The 17,583-nt window shown below is 39.8% G+C and overlaps 1 protein-coding gene across 8 annotated transcripts in view; it reads left to right on the top strand.

Annotated features, from left to right (window-relative positions):
- The window catches only part of clasp1a (cytoplasmic linker associated protein 1a), a 115,846-nt gene that overhangs the window by 5,741 nt on the left and 92,522 nt on the right, over positions 1–17,583 (top strand). The gene's annotated exons all lie outside the window — the stretch shown is intronic.

Here is a 17,583-nt window from a genome sequence, read left to right as displayed (position 1 = left end):
TTCTTTTAATCTTGTACTGGACAATATATTCTGACTATTATGACTATGACTATATTATACTATGCCTTTTTTAAACATATCTTTGACAACATACGATACTGTGACTTTTTTGGCATATTTTGGTAGACATGCTATAGTATGACTTTTTTTTGTCATAATTTGGACGGTATTCTATTTTTTCCCCCAACAGCAGTACATCGCTGAGCTTGCATATCGGTACTCCTGCTGCTTCTCCAAACTGGGAGTGTGCTGACTGACATATACAAAACACTGACTATGGATAAATAACCCATACAACCCAACTTAAAAAAATCTTAACCATCTCTTTAAGCCTTTACTATAACCAAATAGCTTTGTGACTGCCCATTTGCATTCTTTTAAAAACAGTACATTACTGCACTCAGGAATATTTGTGCACACCTTTTATCTTCAGTCAACAGCTCATTTTCTGCCCACTGAAATTTTCTCTCAGTTGTGGACTGAAAGCATGTAAAAGGCGTAAGGTGTTTGGTTTAACGGGATGTTAGAAGCATTTTGCCTTCAGTGTATTAGGACATGTCTGTTATGGCTCATTCCACTGTGACATGCATATGTTTGGGATAAAAGTTTGAGATGGAACTTTATGGTTTAAATCTCCGATTCAAAAGTTGATCAGCCGTTTTCAAATGTCCAAATAGGCCTGTACATTGACAGCTTTTCTTATACATGTATGATCAACTGAACTTTGAATCAAATAGAGCAACTCATAACCATCTAAGCCACAGTGTGAGGCTGTTGCAATTTTTTTCTGTATTTAGACTGCACTTCCACATCATTGTACAGCGGTATAATGGCCTTTTTCTAGTTTGTGTAAGGAGGAATTTCCAGTTTTTATGACTGTTTGCTGTGCAGTAAAAGCAAAAATGTTCTCATGCAGGCACAGACACATAACATTATTGTTTCCCTTTACTATAGAGCTGGCTCACATTCTTCTTTTTTGATTGATTGTGCTTTATTTTGGAGTTTAATCTAGGACAAAATTTTGTCTGACCCTGAATAGTGATTCCATCAGCAGTTCTTTCAGTGCGCAACCACAGGTTGCTTTACTCTGCCATAACTGTTGGAACACATTGTTTACCAAAGCTCTGATTTCATGTCGGGATATGCTGCTGCTTTTGCTCCATGAGGGCCTAAAAATGTCAGAGATATCTGCCTGAACAAAGCCAAGCCTGCCCCCAGTGCCCTACATACTGAAGCTGAGTGAGGACGGGAGAGGCTTTTCTCTCTGTCTCTGCAGTCTTAATGCTGTGATGCCATGTTTCGCATGAGGGTTTTTGTGTGCTTCAGATTACTGTGTGTGTGTGTGCTGTGTTTTAGCACCCAGAGGTCTGACACATACCTGAGAAATATGGTAATGAGAGGCAAGGGAGAGTTTGAAATGAGAGTTGCGGACAAATGGATTAATTGGATGTGGCCTGGTTACAGCTAAAAGTTGTGGAAGGCCCCAGCTGGCAGATATGGGGCACCACAAGGAGGAGTCATTAGCCCCTTTTACACTGCATGTTCAAGGAGGGAATCTCGTATGGTTATGCTGAGACACTAACAATGCTGAAATATGATATGTGATATATAAAACCAACTACTATCAGTTAGCAGCTAACTCAAAGAAGATGAGCAGTGGCAGTAAATGTCAGCAAATTCCTCGCAAATGTCCCTCCGAGCAGAGGATGAGATCACCCTTCATGTAACAGTGACGGTAAATGATTGTTATTGCTGTGTTATACTGTTGATATTGTTAATAAAGCACTGTTGACTCTAGGGCTGGGCAATATGGCTTTAAAATAACATTAATATTTTTAGGCCATATCGCCATGTACGATATAGATATCAATATTTTGAAATCTACTCTTAAGAACTGTAAACTACTAAATGACTAAATAATTGAAAGAACTACAGATACAAATAAAGTAGCTATCAGACAAAGCTCCCCACATTGTGCCAAATTAAAATTTGGACTTGGTTTGATTTGAAATTTTCTTTAAAAAAAATGCATCAAATCATATTCCATATTGTAAGCCCTACTTAAAAACCTCTTCCCCTCAACAGGGATGCTTGTGTCTTCAGCTGACATTACAGTCTTTCATAGGCTGTAGCGGGCTGTGTTTTAAAGCTAGAGGGAAGATATTGGTGTCATATAAAAGTAGGAAACCTCAGTAATAATGCCCCAAAGTTAGGTTAAATTTTGGAAGGAGAAAAACTAGCATGACCATTTTCATAGAGGTCCTCTGACCTCTCACTTCAAAATATCTGAATTCTCGAGCAGTACAAATGTGTTATTTTGCCTTTTATTTGAATAATTCTGCATTCATAAACAGTATTGTAATTGCATAAATTGGTTATGACCTGAAAGCTGAAACACTTGTGGATTCATTGCACCCAATTTTTATTATGTATATTATATTAATATTTGTTATGTCATAATAAAAATGTTAATATTTTATTATGATGATGTAGCCCCATAGTAGTCATTTATTGACAATAAATACAGTTTCTAGATCAGAAGTGCTTGCCATCCAGTCACTGAAAAATGCCCCAAAATAAAGGTAAAGGTAGATTTATTTAGTTATTCATAAATGCAGCCCAAATTTGTGTAACAAATAGTATTAACCAAAAACTGCTGCAACAACTTATGAGACATAATTGAGCATGGGAATGGCCATAATACACTTCCATCATAATTTTCTAAGACCTTATACACTATAAGCTTTAAAAGTTTGAATAGGCACCTAACCAAAGCACAATGTTCATTACAGATTTATGACTAGAAGAACCTGACACACAGTGCTGAGCTGAACTCGTAAGTGCCATATACTGTTGATCAGCTACTCGCCCCTAAGACCTCCTTACCTCCCTGAAAAAAGATAAAAATGAGTCTATAGTAGTGAAAAGAGGAGTTGAGGAGGTTAAAAGTTGTAATGATAGAAAACATAACGGTATTCTTTTTGTGTTTTGTTATGTGTTTCCTGTTTGCTATAAAGCCTGTGTGAGTCAGTCTTTAAACCTGTTAAAAGCAGGTGATGGTGTTATCTCTGTTTAAGGTGTGATAGGGCTGTTAGACAAACCCATTTCCACTTTTTCAGCAGCACTACTCGTGTTGTTAGTTAGCCCGACAGAGACTGTATCCTCAGCACAGGCCCAACTGATCACTTGGCAACTAATGTGGAAACTATTTAGTTTGCGAGGAAGAGAGAGAGGGTGATGGATTCATTCACCATAAATGGTGCTTTGGGCGGATGCCTCTAATACCAAGCAACTGTTTAAAGAAGGAGCTTTACACTCTCCTAACCTAAACTTCAGTGTACCATTCAACGTGTTTTCTCTGCTGCACATAGCTTTTGTGTTTCGATAACACACATTATTTTCTTGTATGGTCATACTGGTGTCCTGACAAGGCACCAGTATGACACAGGAGCAGAATCACTTAGTGCACTCTGCCTTGTGACTAGAAGGGGTTTACCAACATGTGAAGCTAACAGTACAATTTGGTTTGGGTCCAAAACAAGATAGATCAAAAAGTATTTTAATTTTCCTTGGACAAAATGAAATAGTTTCTACAGCAACACTGGCACTGTGCCTCAGCTGTTATTGAAACATAATGAAAGGCTCCACCAAGGTTACACAGAGAGAAAAATACTACGTTTGCCTCCTTTTTTACAGTCTCAGGTTTGAGTAAACAGGTTGGACATTTTGTATTTTTAGTTTGTTATGTTTTGTTTTAGGCAGTGGTTACATAAGCATTGCAGTGTGTTTGCATATGTTAACTTACTGTTAACTTTGGTTTGGGGTGTCTCAGGTGTGCTCACTTACACAGTACCTGCTCCAGCTAAGCAGTTTATGATGTAATCTAATATACAGGATAATGAAAACAGAGGATTTCATTCTTTTTGTGGCATATTTCAATATTCTATAGGCGGGTTTATTTCTATGAAAGCAACCACACTAGCCATCATTATTTCAAATTGAAGGTGACATAGGCGTGTTATGCGAGCGATAATTGAAAGGCAAGCCCCTTATACGTGAGAGCAACCACGTATGAGGGATTTCTGTGATAGTGAAGGATTTCACAAAGGAATTGTAGATTCAAAACTTTCGGATGATCCGCTCAAATTTTGAAGAGTTATGATATACAGTAATACTTCCTGTAGCGCCTGCTGCATCATGAGGGAGCCAGTTCCTACTGACAAGCATATAGCCATAGCATCATGTCACCTGTAAAAGTGAAAAGAGTGTTTCCATTGAAGTTTTGCAAAATATGGCTTTTCGAATCTCCTGAAATACCGCCTGATAGAAACGTAAAATTAAAATTTGCGAATAGGGGAGTTTCATATTAGGTGCATTTCATATTCACAATTTTGATGTGCGCAGTTTGAAGGTTAATGGAAACACCCCCCTTATAACAAAAACAAAACCTGTTTGTGTATCCCTTTTTAATCATTCTATGCCCACTCTCTAAATGTAGACGTTCTTGCGGGTCCCTGAATGCAGCACAGATGGAACTCTTTTTTTTATCGGCAGTTTGAGGAGTTTGCCTCAGGGGTGATCAGAGCTGACCAGATCAATGTATTAGAGGAGCAGCTGCTGCAGAGGCGAGAGAATCTAAACTTTAAGACCCAGCACAATCGATGGTTAAGTTTCACTTTAACTGGGGTAGAAATTCTACTGCTCCACCTGTGCCCAGAGTATGCTCTGCACTACAAGAAAGTGGTGCAAAGGCCTTATATATTCCAAAGGCGCTCCGAGTGACCGATAATGGTCATTCCATTTTTTATTGTGGTGGGCTGCCACAAATAAGTTTATGTGTAAGATAGCCTGGACATGGTAACCCATAGTATTCCTGCTGCCAGCAAATTCTTCATTAAATTTGTTGAATATCCAGATTCATGTCTCACAAAAATAACAGTATGGACGTCTAGTTTAACTCCTCTAAAGGGCCTCTTTCAAGCATCATATAGCCTTAATATATAATGTGCTACCACTTCATCATCTCCTCTTTAGAGATCCCCTTAAATGACTGTGGGGAGACGCTTAAATTGAGCACACTGTTATGTGTGTGTGTGATGTGATCAGCAGTGTCTCTGAAATGCCCCCATTAAAGCAGCAGAAAGCATGAACATCACTGCTGCCAGGCTATTCTGACTCTTTCTAAATAGAGCAATTCAATGATTCATGCACATGCAATTTCAAATGAAAAGAGTCATGTGTGCAGTAGATGGACACCTCTTGGTGCAGTTGTCATTTTCCACAGTTATCTCTATCTGAGTGTCTCATCCATCTCAGGGTGTGTCCAGTTAGCAGCCACCTCCCAGCTGTGGTTTCAGCTGCCAGATCAACTTGAAACATGCCCGCGTACACCTAATGATCGGCTAAATGCAGAGGTGTGGTGCTAATAAAGAAACAAGAGTGAATGATGGGTGGGAATGTCAAAAGCACACTGAATTCAATATAATGGTTTTGTAGATAATCTTTTGATGAGGTTAAATTAAGTGCAGTCGTCGTGTGAGTGTGTTTCTGGGCGTTTCTCTGCATGTTTTATGCACAACTCTGTTTGACATGTCAAGTGCTCGGTGCGTGCTCTATAAGTGGTGGGTTGTCCTGTAATGTGCCATTCAGGGCATTCTTCTGCAGTGTTATAAAGACTGGAAAATTAGCGCCACTCGACAAACCAACTTCCAATACTTGCTTAACAGAAGTGGATGGAAAAGCACATAAATTCCAATTTTCTTTTGCTTATTGTCTGAGACCTCTGTTAAAATTTGCACTACATTTCGATGGAAACCCAACTTCAGTTACATTTCGCATCACATTTTATGCTATTGTCATTTAACAAAATAATTCTATGACTCTGGAATGGTAGTCATTAAACTAATTCCAAAGAAAGGAGCATTTGAAAGAGGGAGTGCTGCCTAACAAAAACAATAGCACTTGTACTTGAATTAAGGCCTCCTCAAAATCAAGTTTATACTTTATTTTAAACGGAACATGACTGTGGCATTCAGAGAATTTAGATTAAAAAAGGCTCACAGCAAGAAAAGACTAAAAACATTTGCTGGATACTTGTATTCAAAGCATCCTCTTGTGTTACCGTTGCATATATTTTTTCGACAGATGTAGCACCACGTTCAGTTCACAGTGCTGCAGGACCACGTAACCACAGTAAACAAGGTGGGATTTGTACTTCACTCCCCCTCTCAATCCTCTTTTTTTTCACACCTCTCTCACCTCCAGGAGACCAGTTAGGCTCCTGTCAGTAACTATCCATCATGTCACTTCTCTCCTCCATCATTTTTATCCCTTCTCCTCCCAGAGCTGAGCCTGGGAGCTGAACTGGTTTACAAAATAAATCAATGGAAGGCTGGCGGGACTGGTTTCCGGGTTGACGAGCCTTGAAGTGATGGCTCAGACAACTGGGTGCCACCTGACCGTAATGGTGTTCAGCCATGTCTGGGTGGAGTGGCGCACAGACCACAACGTGATACTGACAGGAACTCCGGCACATACTGTAGTTATAGTAGAATCAAATCATTAAAGTGCTGAAAAACGAGCTGAAATTTTAGCTCTGGAGTTGTATTTGATCCACAGATGCTGTAGGGACCTAACATGAGCACCCCTGCGTCTCCTACACCATGCCGAGCGTCTCCTGGGGTTCAGTCAGCTCAGCTTGAAGTGTTTGTGAAATGTTTTCCAGTGTATGTTTCCCAGATACAGGGCAGGGGCCCGAAGCCGTCTTTGGGGAGCTATTTAGTTTTTGGTCTCTCAGTTTATTTGCTTCTATGGGACGGCTTTTTCTCTGCTTCTCATTGCTGTTTACTGTTTGTTTTTATATAGGATTCTATTTCTTCTCACTTCCTTCAACACAAATAGCTGCTCTGCATTCTGTGAGACCAAAAGGTTGGATACTCACTTTGTTTCTGTGTGTATCATAACAGTGACTTCATCCATTATGTATTATATAAGAAGTGTTTTTCTGCAGATTGAGTAGACCTAGCACAGGTTCAAAACTAACTGTCTTTCTTCAATATGAGAAAATCTCAGTTGTCAACTTGTAGGGATGAGTTTTATGTGATGTACTTACTTCAGGCGTTTGTAACTGAATCATTGTGTGTTACAAGTTGTTTTTGGGAAAAACAGTGGCATAAAAATTAGGGTGGACAGCAAAGTCATAGCCTTTTGTTTGTGCCAGGCTGTAGTCTGTGACTGTAGGGAGGACTGACCAGCTGGCACCACCAAACACTGGACAGATGATTACTTTTATGGTACTCAAACAGTCAGCCCGAGGGTGCAGCTGAATTACATCACTTTGAAGTTCAACTCATAAAATGCTGTTTCGGTTTTCCTGCAGGGGAATATAATGTTTCAACAGGATATTGTGCAGCAAATAATGTGGCCATTTAAGGCAAGAGACCCATTTCCCTTTAGCCACGTTTTAAGTGCTTACCATAGTTGGCTTTAGTCTCAGTATACCAGCATGGCATCGCCAGACCAAACCATGAATGTGTGTTCAACCAATCAATCAATAATCAGACTTTATTTATATAGCACTTTTCATACAAGCCAAAAAAGCAGGCACATGGGTAAAAAAAAGCAGAACTCATTACTTAAGGAACTAAATAAGAGTACTCATGAAGTTGGGCACTGAGGAAACACTACCATAAGTGAGGAAACACCAGGCAGTATAAAACCTATAGATAAAAAAATAAAAATGAATAAATATATCTAATATAATAATAATAAGTTGGTAAGTAAATAAATAAAATAATAGAATCTAAGTCGATAGAACATAAATGAAAGAATAATAACGCAAATATTAATAATCGATTAAAAAAAAAAAAAAGAATTAATAAACCATCTAGGGAAAACAGTAAAATAGATTAAAATGTATAAATAAATAGTCAATAAAAAAATAAGTAAATTGGTAAAGTTCAATTAAAGGCCCAACTTAAAAATTAAGTCTTTAGTTTGCTTTTAAAATATCGCAGAGGAGGTTGTGCAGCAGAGTTAGTCTGAACTTATCAGTTCATTTTTGATTTCCAAGGGGCGTTATTAATTGTCATCAGCCCAGGGCTGCACGATTATGGCCAAAATGGTAGTCACAATTATTTTAATCAATACTGAGATCACAATTATTTATCACAATTATTCATTGAATTTTAGGACAAAATATTTTTACTGCACTTTTATGTTGAAATGAACAGTAGATGGCTTTCACTTCCATGTTGTGACATTCCTGCTAATGAACAAATGTTTATCTCAGTATAAGTTTCTCCATCACCTGGAGTCAGTGCATCTCCTACAACCAAAATAGATATAAAAAAATTACACATAATTAGCCCCCCACGATTGGCTGAATTGGACATTTCCCAATTAAATCATAAATACAAGTTAGTCCTGAATCGCTCAGTTCATTTTTGATTTCCAGATCAGTCCAAATAGACCCAACAATATGCAGATAAATCCAAAATGAGGTTGACGTGAGCAAACTTAAAATAGAGGGAGAATATTGGCAGCAGCATGATGCACCACCAATTCATGAGCAGCCAGCAACAGATGCAAGTTTTCCTTCACACTAAACACACTGTCTGGTAATTATAACACACCAGTGGACAGTGAGACTTCTCAGATCCTAACAAGTGTTAGACATGTTGGCACACAGACTCAAGACCTGTGGCAATGGAACGGAGCCGCACTCAGACTTGATTCGACAAAAAATAAAGTTTGACCCAACTCAGGTACCCGGCTGGGTTTCTGGTACAACACAGAGAGTGATCTCCAAAAGACCTCTGGTCCATTTTCCAGATAAATGATCCAGTTCAGTTAGTTAACCTGTAGAGACAATTTAGGCACTGTAGTTTGGCTCTTTTAGGTAAAAGGCAGATGGATTTATTAGTCAAAACTACATTTAAAAAAAGGAGCACCAGAGTAAGAGGTTGTCGGTTTCTGTCTGTGTTTATCTGTCTCTCCCTCATGGACTTACTTGATCAGTAGTATTTCTCTTTCATTTGCTGCTTGAGGGAGTTGTAGAGGGGGAAATAGAGTGTGTGTGCATCTGACGTCTGTTTGAATGACAGCGGCAAACCCACAGAGAAGCCTCTGTAACCTTTGTCCGAAGCTTGTGCTAATACTTTGGATCAATCAACCTTGGACAGCCCAGTGTACGTACACACCAACAAACACACTCTTAACTCTTCATAGAAAACTCAGTCTGACAGAGTTCATGGAAAGGTGTGACTTGGATGTGACTTGTTTCACACTGTCTGCACGTGTTATTAGCCCATGTGTGTTAGGTATTCCTGTGCACCAGGTAAACATCAAGGTCCATTTCCCCCAGAGAGGCAGTCATTTCAGCTTGAAGGGGGACTTTGGAGCCTTGGCACAGCCCCACGTTAAATGTTAATCCTGAACCATGTTAACTTTGTGAACCCTTGGAGAGCACAGATTTGTGTCGCGCTCAGATGAGAAGCGGCAGCACGCAGCGCTCTGTTGTGCTGATGATGGAAAGCCTCAAGATGATGCAGAGCTGTGTGTTCTGTCTCTGCTATGACATTTGGCTGATTTACAAAATGTGTGTGTGTGAGAAGTATGGTTTGTGCGGTTGGCTGTGAGGCTTTATGGCTAAGGGTTAAAGTCAGGAAGTTCCCATGTGTGTAATGCAGCGTTATGAATGAAGCAGGCATTGTCACGTGTTGTGTGAGTCGTGGGGGATTTGCTTTTGTGCGATTGTGGATGTGGCGAGCTGTATGATATACTGATATAATATTAATATTGTTTGTAAAATTAAACTGGATCATCAAGTAAAAGTTAAAAATACATTTGTTTTGGTTTACAAGACTATTCTCATGACCCAAATGAATAATTCTGTTTGGACATTAATCCAGTACTTACTATGATTATTCCTATTGGTGTGAATATGTGGTGGAAGCACTGTAAATCATGTGTCACAATATTATGGTATTTGGTTCAAAACACTGCGGTGTAATTCTGATAATATCTGAGCTGTGTGTGATTAGTGTGTTGGGAGCACATGGTTTAAGTCTGGGATTAATGGCATTAGTCCTTTCTGTTGTAGTACTGCAGTTATTAGGTAAATGGGGTGCACAGCATTGTATGCAGCCCATTTTAGTGTCGGTCAATGCAGTTAACTTCAGAGAAAGACCTCTGACTTAGTATAATTTTCAAGTAAATCTATGGAGAAGGGCGCGTTCCCGACTTCCCGAGTAGCTTGAATGGCAGTGTAAAAACTTTAATCTTTAAGACTTTCCAAATGTTGTGGAACTGGATGGCTTGAATCCAGATAGGGAAATAAGGGTTTTGCACTCACAAAAAATTATTTACTGATTTACAGACACCTTTCTCCTGACGTAAGTCAGTGGGAAAAAGTCTTTCTGGGCCAGTGGGCATCATGTGACTGACCCGTACGGTGTAATTCCACATTTGGTCACTATGTAAAATTTGCATCAGAGCCTGACTCTCCTCCTGGGGGCTTGGTTTCGGGGCTGTTACTGCCCCTGTTCCAGGTGAGACCGCTCTGTTCTCCCTTTCCGTGCTCAGATATTATATACAGAGTGCCGAGGCGGCATGATGGCATGATATTCCCGCCTTGAACAGGTAGTGTAGATTTAGAACAACTTTAGTGCAAGGCCAACTTGATAAACTCATACAATCTCAGGGATAAAACACAAACTGTAGTTGACTCAAACTTCATAATAAGAATGAAAATGTTGTAAAGCTCTACATGGTCTCATCTTGCATGGTTGTAATCCACTTTTAAACAAATGATGTGATAGCTTGTTAGCTGTGTGGTGAATCTCCCTGCCTGTGGTGTGTGTGTGTGTGTGTGTGTGTGTGTGTGTGTGTGTGTGTGTGTGTGTGTGTTGTGCAGGGCTGCAGAAGCAGGAGTTGTAGAGTATTAGCTGTACATGTTTGTGTGTGTGTGTGTGTGTCCAACAACAGCGGAGCCAGCTTGGCAACAGAGCTCCGCCATGATGGAAATGACGCAGCAATGGATAGAGAGTGAGGAGGAGGAGGAGAGAGTGCAGGGAGAGGAGTGATGGACCTCCTGCTGAGGCTTGTGCAGTCGGTGTTAAAGCACCCAGCACCTGGATGCATACCAAGTGGCTCTTCTGTTTTCTCTTCTGTTGTGTCTTCTGCCTTTTTGTTTACGCTCCTTTTTTTCTTTTATCATCTGCCTCAGCCCCTTCCCTCTACTCACTCTCTATACTTCTCCTCAACATCCTGCCCTATTTTTAACCCTGCAAAACCTCCCACCTCCTTTGTTATCTCTCTCAGTGAATACAATCTCTGCTGCCCTGGCATATTTAGAGACTGCACTGTCTAAAAGATGATTCCTTTGTGTGTCACCGCCACCATCATTGTCACCAGCAGCAGCAGCATCAGCAGCTGTAAATCCAACCCCCCTCACTGCCAGCACAAATCTGTCCAGCGGTAGCACCCTTGGCGGTGCCGAACCCATACTCATAATCTGCTCTCTTATTTAATCTGATCAACTCAAGGATTTTTTTCCTTTTTTTTGCCCGAGTTAAGCTTGCAGTTCCGTCTGTATTACAATCCTCCATTAGGTCAGATCCCTGCTGCCTTTTGATGCATGTGAGATGTAGTCTGATTTTTATTTTCTAGCATCTGATAAAGAAAAATTGTAAACAAATCAGCATTCATTTTAAAGTAATGCACGCATGCTTTATTTGTCTCACGAAACGCTGTGAATGTAAATTGAATTTGAAATTCCATTCGGCCCCAATCGGTTGGCAATTATTAAGCACAAGTGTCTGACAGATGAAGAAAGGAGATAGACCACTGAGTCTGTTAAGTCTGGGTTTGTCTGCCTTGTCTCTCATTACAACATGCTGAGAGATGAATGAAGGGCCAATAAATCTTATCAGCACCACACAGGGGCCCAGAACAGGCAAGGCGGTATCATACCCTGAGTGTGTTTATGGACTGATAAGTGCCTAGAGCCTCTGATGCAGTTGTTGTGGTGGATGTATGGCTGACTGTCTGTGTGGTTGTGCCGCACTGAACTTTATTAAAAATTTGCAGGGAACCTGCTGTATATGATGATGAAAGTTTAAATTTTGATTAAACATTTTCTGAAGGCATTTTAGCAGTGTTTTGTGTTGGAGTTTGTTATATTCCAAATTCTAAATTTCGACAGAAATATTTTAATTTTTATTGTAAATGCATGTCGGTTCCAAGTATCGGTTATCGGTCTCATTAAGTACAAATAATCAGCATTGATATCGGCCCAGAAAAACAAATACCCCAAATCTACAGTTTTACAGTTTAGACTAGTTTGACTTTGGATGAGCAGCTCATACAACCCAACTTCAAAAGATTAGCACTTTAAGTCACTATCTATCGTCAATAGAGATAACATAAAAGTGATTGAAATAAAAGAGTGATTACAAACTGAACCAAACACCTTATCAGGCTTTGGATTTGTGGTTACATCTCTGGGAATTAAAGCAATAACTTCTCTTTGAAGGGAAGTGCAACAGAAAAGAAATTGATGCGCAAAAAATGTGAGAAAGGTTAATTTGCTCGTGCATGCCTGTTTAAGCCAAAAAAAGCAAGGCATTGTGGGTATAAGAAGATGGATGTGGACATCTGATAGCCTGGAGTTACTATATTTCCAGCCTAGAAAAAATATAATAACCTGAGGGAAAACCGCAGTCTAGACTGATGCTCATATTCATGTGTAATGGTACTTATGGCAAAGATGGGAGAGGCTGCCTCTCCAGCTGATGAAAAATCTAATAAGATATGCTACAACAACCAGCCAAGCCAAGCGTTAATTGTGTGTGAATGCTATTTTTACATAAGCCAACTTTTGCTTTGTGCTGATATCACATAAAACAAGGGATGAAATGCAATAGAGGCACCTTTCTCACTGTGGTTTATATGAAAAACATCAAGTGAGGTCACACAGAGGGCATGATCACACCTGAAGCCATGCATACTCATGTAATCCACTTACTTAAGACATATTATCCAAGTCGTTCAGCTGGAGTTGGACCAACTGCCTCTCCCTGCAGGAGGAAGTCACAGCACATTACAGCTGTGAGAATAGAGACCTTTTTTTCACACACGTCACAGGGATGTCTTATTTTGTGTATGTGCCTGAGAAGAGAACCTGCATGCACTGATCAGCTGAGCATCAGTGTGAGTTTGCATCAGAACTTAATTGTTTATGACCCAGTTTGATGTGATGTGATGCACCATCTTCTGTGTGAAGGTATAGTATCCCAAAATTACAATAAACATTGCACACTGTATGTTCCTCAGTGGTCACACAGACATCCAGACAGACCCAGTAGGAAACTCTGTTCCTCTGAACCACATAAACACACATGCCCGCTCTCTCCATCTCCTGCTTTCTGTCTTTGTGTTGAACTCTATGACCCCTCAGCTCTTTCGCTGCCTGAGCAGTGCTGCGTTTTTGTGTCTAGATTGTAAATCCCTCTCATGAGATATCAGACAACACACAACTCATATTTTGGCCAATTATTCAAAATTTCATTGGCTTGGAAAACCATCATAAAAGAGAGTACTTGGTTAGCTGCATGATAGTGCTTTTAAGGGTGCTACTGCACTGGCTACTTTTACTGCATGGAATACGCCTACAACCCACCCCAGCCTCCCCTTTGAAACCTGAGCAAACTGGCTTGATTTCTTTCAAAAACACTGGATGAAGGCAGTTAGCAACAAAAGAAGAAACAACCCCAAAATTTGTAAGAAATAAATAAAAAGTACAAGAAAATTACCTGAAAATTAGTTACAAAAGAAAGAAGAGAACACACGCATGCACACACACAAACACAGAGAAAAAGAAAGTGCTTAAAAAATAAAAATAATTTTGTAACATATATTTTTAAAAATATTTTTTTCTTGGCTCTTTGCCGTTATTGTGATTGGACAGCTCAAAGTGTGGGAGTGGAAAAAAGAGGGGATGACATGCAGCAAAGGGCCGCAGGCCAGAATCAAACAAATTTCTTACTTGCCAAGATGCTCGTTCACTGTAAGAAAGTTTAAAAAAAAAGAAAGAAGAGACTGGGGAAAATGCTTAAAAATGATAATAATTTTGTAACATAATTTTAAATATGTAATTATGATCATTATAAATATGTTTTTTCCCTAGACATCTTTCCCCACCTTTTTTCTTTTTTTTCTACCTTGGACATTTATACCTTACTTTTAGAAAAATAATCATTTTCTACATTTACAAATTTCATCTAATTTCTGGGACATTTCTTGCCAAGTTACTCACTGCCTTTTAAAAGAAATCACACCAATTTGCTCTGAGTTTAGAGGTTTAAATACTTGTGAAAGGCATCTGAAAGCAGCACAAGAAAAGTGATGTTGCTCCAGGTTTCAAAGGGTTAAAATCTAAACTGTAGTCTAACATGGATTTACACCCACCATCCACTCTCATGCCATGCTTGACGTGTTATTTCAGTAACCTGTCTGTCTGCCTATGTCAGCCTGATGTTGTCATAGCAGTTTCCTCTCCTCTGATGTTGCACAGCGTAACACAGTAACTCCCTTGTGTTGCAACAAGTCAGGTAGCATTGTCCTCTAAGGCAGAAAACACCGCAGCCTCTCCTTAAGCCGCTGCATTACATCATAGTTAGTGCAGCACGCGGCCTGTCCCTGCCTGAGGGGACACTGTCTCATCTGCTAGCCTGAGCAATGAAGATGACAGTAAACTCTAAAAGCAACAGTGACTAGTCCAGCTTCGTGAACCTCTGTTTTAAAGCCATGTTCTATCCCAATAAGCCACTTGTGAGCAACTGTCTTTTTTTTAACCCTTTCAAACCTGAGCACAATGGCTTGATTTCAAGAAATGGCCCCCGAAAAAAAGCTGGCAAAAAATGACCTTAAGAAAGTGGGTTTTTTTTTTCTACAACTTGATTTTAAATATATAATCATAAGAATTATGAATATATTTTTCTAGATATTTCATTATCTCCCCACAGCTAACTGACAGGTAACTTTTCTGTCACCCTTTGTCTTTTCCCTGTGCGGTCCTCATTCTCCTCTTCATCATCATCTGATCTGTTAAAAGTGCACCATCTGAGTTATGAAAATATACTGTGCCCTCTTCTCCTCTGTCACTGATGTGTCCCTCCAGCTGTTTTCATTCCACACTCAAATGTGGTGGTCCTTCTGCCCCATTTTCTTTACTGATTGTTTTGTCAAACAACTCTAATAGCTTTTGATGGATGCAAAAAAAGGCAGAAAATCAAGCCTGTGCGCAAGACTTTAGTGATGGATGAAAGTTTCAGAGTCAGTGTGCAAACGTGATTGACATAACATGAGCTTATATTTATTTTTAAACATGCAACAATTTCTGACAAAAAAAACCTCATTGTGCAAAGGCCTTTACAAAAACAAATAGTATTAAGCTTATTTTTAATGCAGCTGATCAGTGGTCTGAACATGGCCCTAGTGTTACCATTCTCCTGCTCCTCAGTGACTCAGGCATGGGTTGTCCACTTGTCAGATAATGCTAAAAAAACCAAAACGCCTCCTCTCCCATAACTGAGTAAGGAAAGTTGCATATTTGTGCATCAGTCAGTAAAGTTTGCGTGAGTGACACTGACATGATGCTGCATCCTGCTGCTCATGTGCTCCATCTCTGGGTATAGTCCCAGGATTTTACTTTTGAAATTTTCAGGAGTATTTTGGCCCCAGTCAGTTCTCCTTTGATCTGCTCTTGTCCATGTCATTTTCCATGTCAGCCTACTGGAGCCTCAAACAGCCGTATCATGTTATCAGTTTGGCCATTTGTTCTGCCGAGTCAGCAGAGCCCAGGAAGGAAGCCATTTAGCGGATTGTACAGCTAATGTGCTCCATCATGGTTCAAAAGTGAGCATTGTGGAAGAGTGCTGTGTCATGGTAAAAAGAGTGTGTTGTACAAAACAGAAATGTCCTGCTTGTCTTCATATTACTGTGCTGTGATACTCAGCACGTAGCTCATAGTCTCAGGGAGGGCAGTTAGGGCCATGTCACACAGAAGTGCAGTGTCTCACACACACACACACACACACACACACACACACACACACACACACACACAGAAACGACAGTGTTGCCAAGACACAGCTTTTGTTAAAATTGCAATACTCACATTAAAATGACAAAGTAATGTATGCATTATAAAAGAAAAAACACGAGAAATGATTTTCTGTCATTTGTAATTATGATGCCATTATGCTAATTAAGGTTGCTCTGTGTTATGCTTCTGTGAAATGTATCTTGACGCAGCCCAAAATCACATGTGGGGACTGGAATCGCTATGCATGTCAACTAAATAAATGGTAATTTGAATATTTTAATCCCAAATTGCACCTATCACAATTAAACAACACAGGTCTGTTGTTTGAGCTAGATCATCTCATACCTATACTGATACTTTGATTTGGTGATAAGTAGATAATAAAAGAGTAATTGATTGTTAATATGAACACGTGTGTTATTGATATATGTGCTCCTGTTTGATGCACCACTGCTCGTACACACAAGAAAAAGTGGTAGAAAAGGATAAGTTGGACAGTTCTGACCCTCTTTTATGTGAGACGCTCATGTTTAAAGGGATAGTTCACGCCCAAATCATTCATACATATTTTTCCTCTTACTTGTAGTGCTGTTTGTCAATCTAGATTGTTTTGGTGTGAGGTGTCAAGTGTTAGAGATATCAGCTGTAGACATGTCTGCCTTCTGTCCAGTATAAAGGAACTAGATGGCACTCGACTTGTGCTCGTATGGTGTGTTTCCACCAACAGGTTGGTATGGTTCAGTTCAGTTCGGTCAGCATTTTCATTTGGGGCCCCATTGTGAAAAGTTGTGGATGGTACCTTTAGTACCTGTGGAACCATTTCCATTTTTGGCCACCTGTCTGCTTTGGGTACCTAGTACACTGATCCAGTTCTAAAAGGTGGAGCTAGAAACGCTGCAGTCTGCTGATTGGTCAGTAGAGAATCGACACTCACTGCTCAGGGCTGAGCTGTGGCTGCTTTAACCACTGTTCATACTGAGACAAGTTTTCATGAATTAGTAAAGTATAACTACATAATGAAAGCATGTATGCAGCATCTGTAGACTGAGGAAAAAACCCTATTTCATTCACTGGGCTGACTGCCGGCAACTTTTAAGCTGGAATCTAATCCTCACTCTGAGGAAAAAAAGTGTCTGACTGCTGGAGCTCCGTTAGGTGTGATTGGGCAGAATAAACCCCTGCTTTTGCCTGACAAGGACTCAATGCACAAACCTGCTATTAAAAAATCGTGGTGACCTGTCGCGTGGCTGTAATACTGTAGTTATTTGCTCTTTTTCCTTATGAAGGTTTCTTTTAATTGTTCTGGTATCTGTGGCTTACCACAGTAATGTGACTGAGCATGGATGCTATCAACATGATACTTTACTTCAGCTCATTGAAATGTGATCACACCTACAGCAACTCCCCAGCACAAATAGTTCGTCATTTACTTCCTTCTCATATCACAAGCACTCTTTAACATCATGTGAATACAT

This window comes from Plectropomus leopardus, chromosome 10, assembly GCF_008729295.1.
Source record: "Plectropomus leopardus isolate mb chromosome 10, YSFRI_Pleo_2.0, whole genome shotgun sequence".
NCBI lineage: Eukaryota > Metazoa > Chordata > Actinopteri > Perciformes > Serranidae > Plectropomus > Plectropomus leopardus.
The sequence above is the reverse complement of the archived record's forward strand: the minus strand, read 5'-3'. Positions and strand labels throughout refer to the sequence as shown.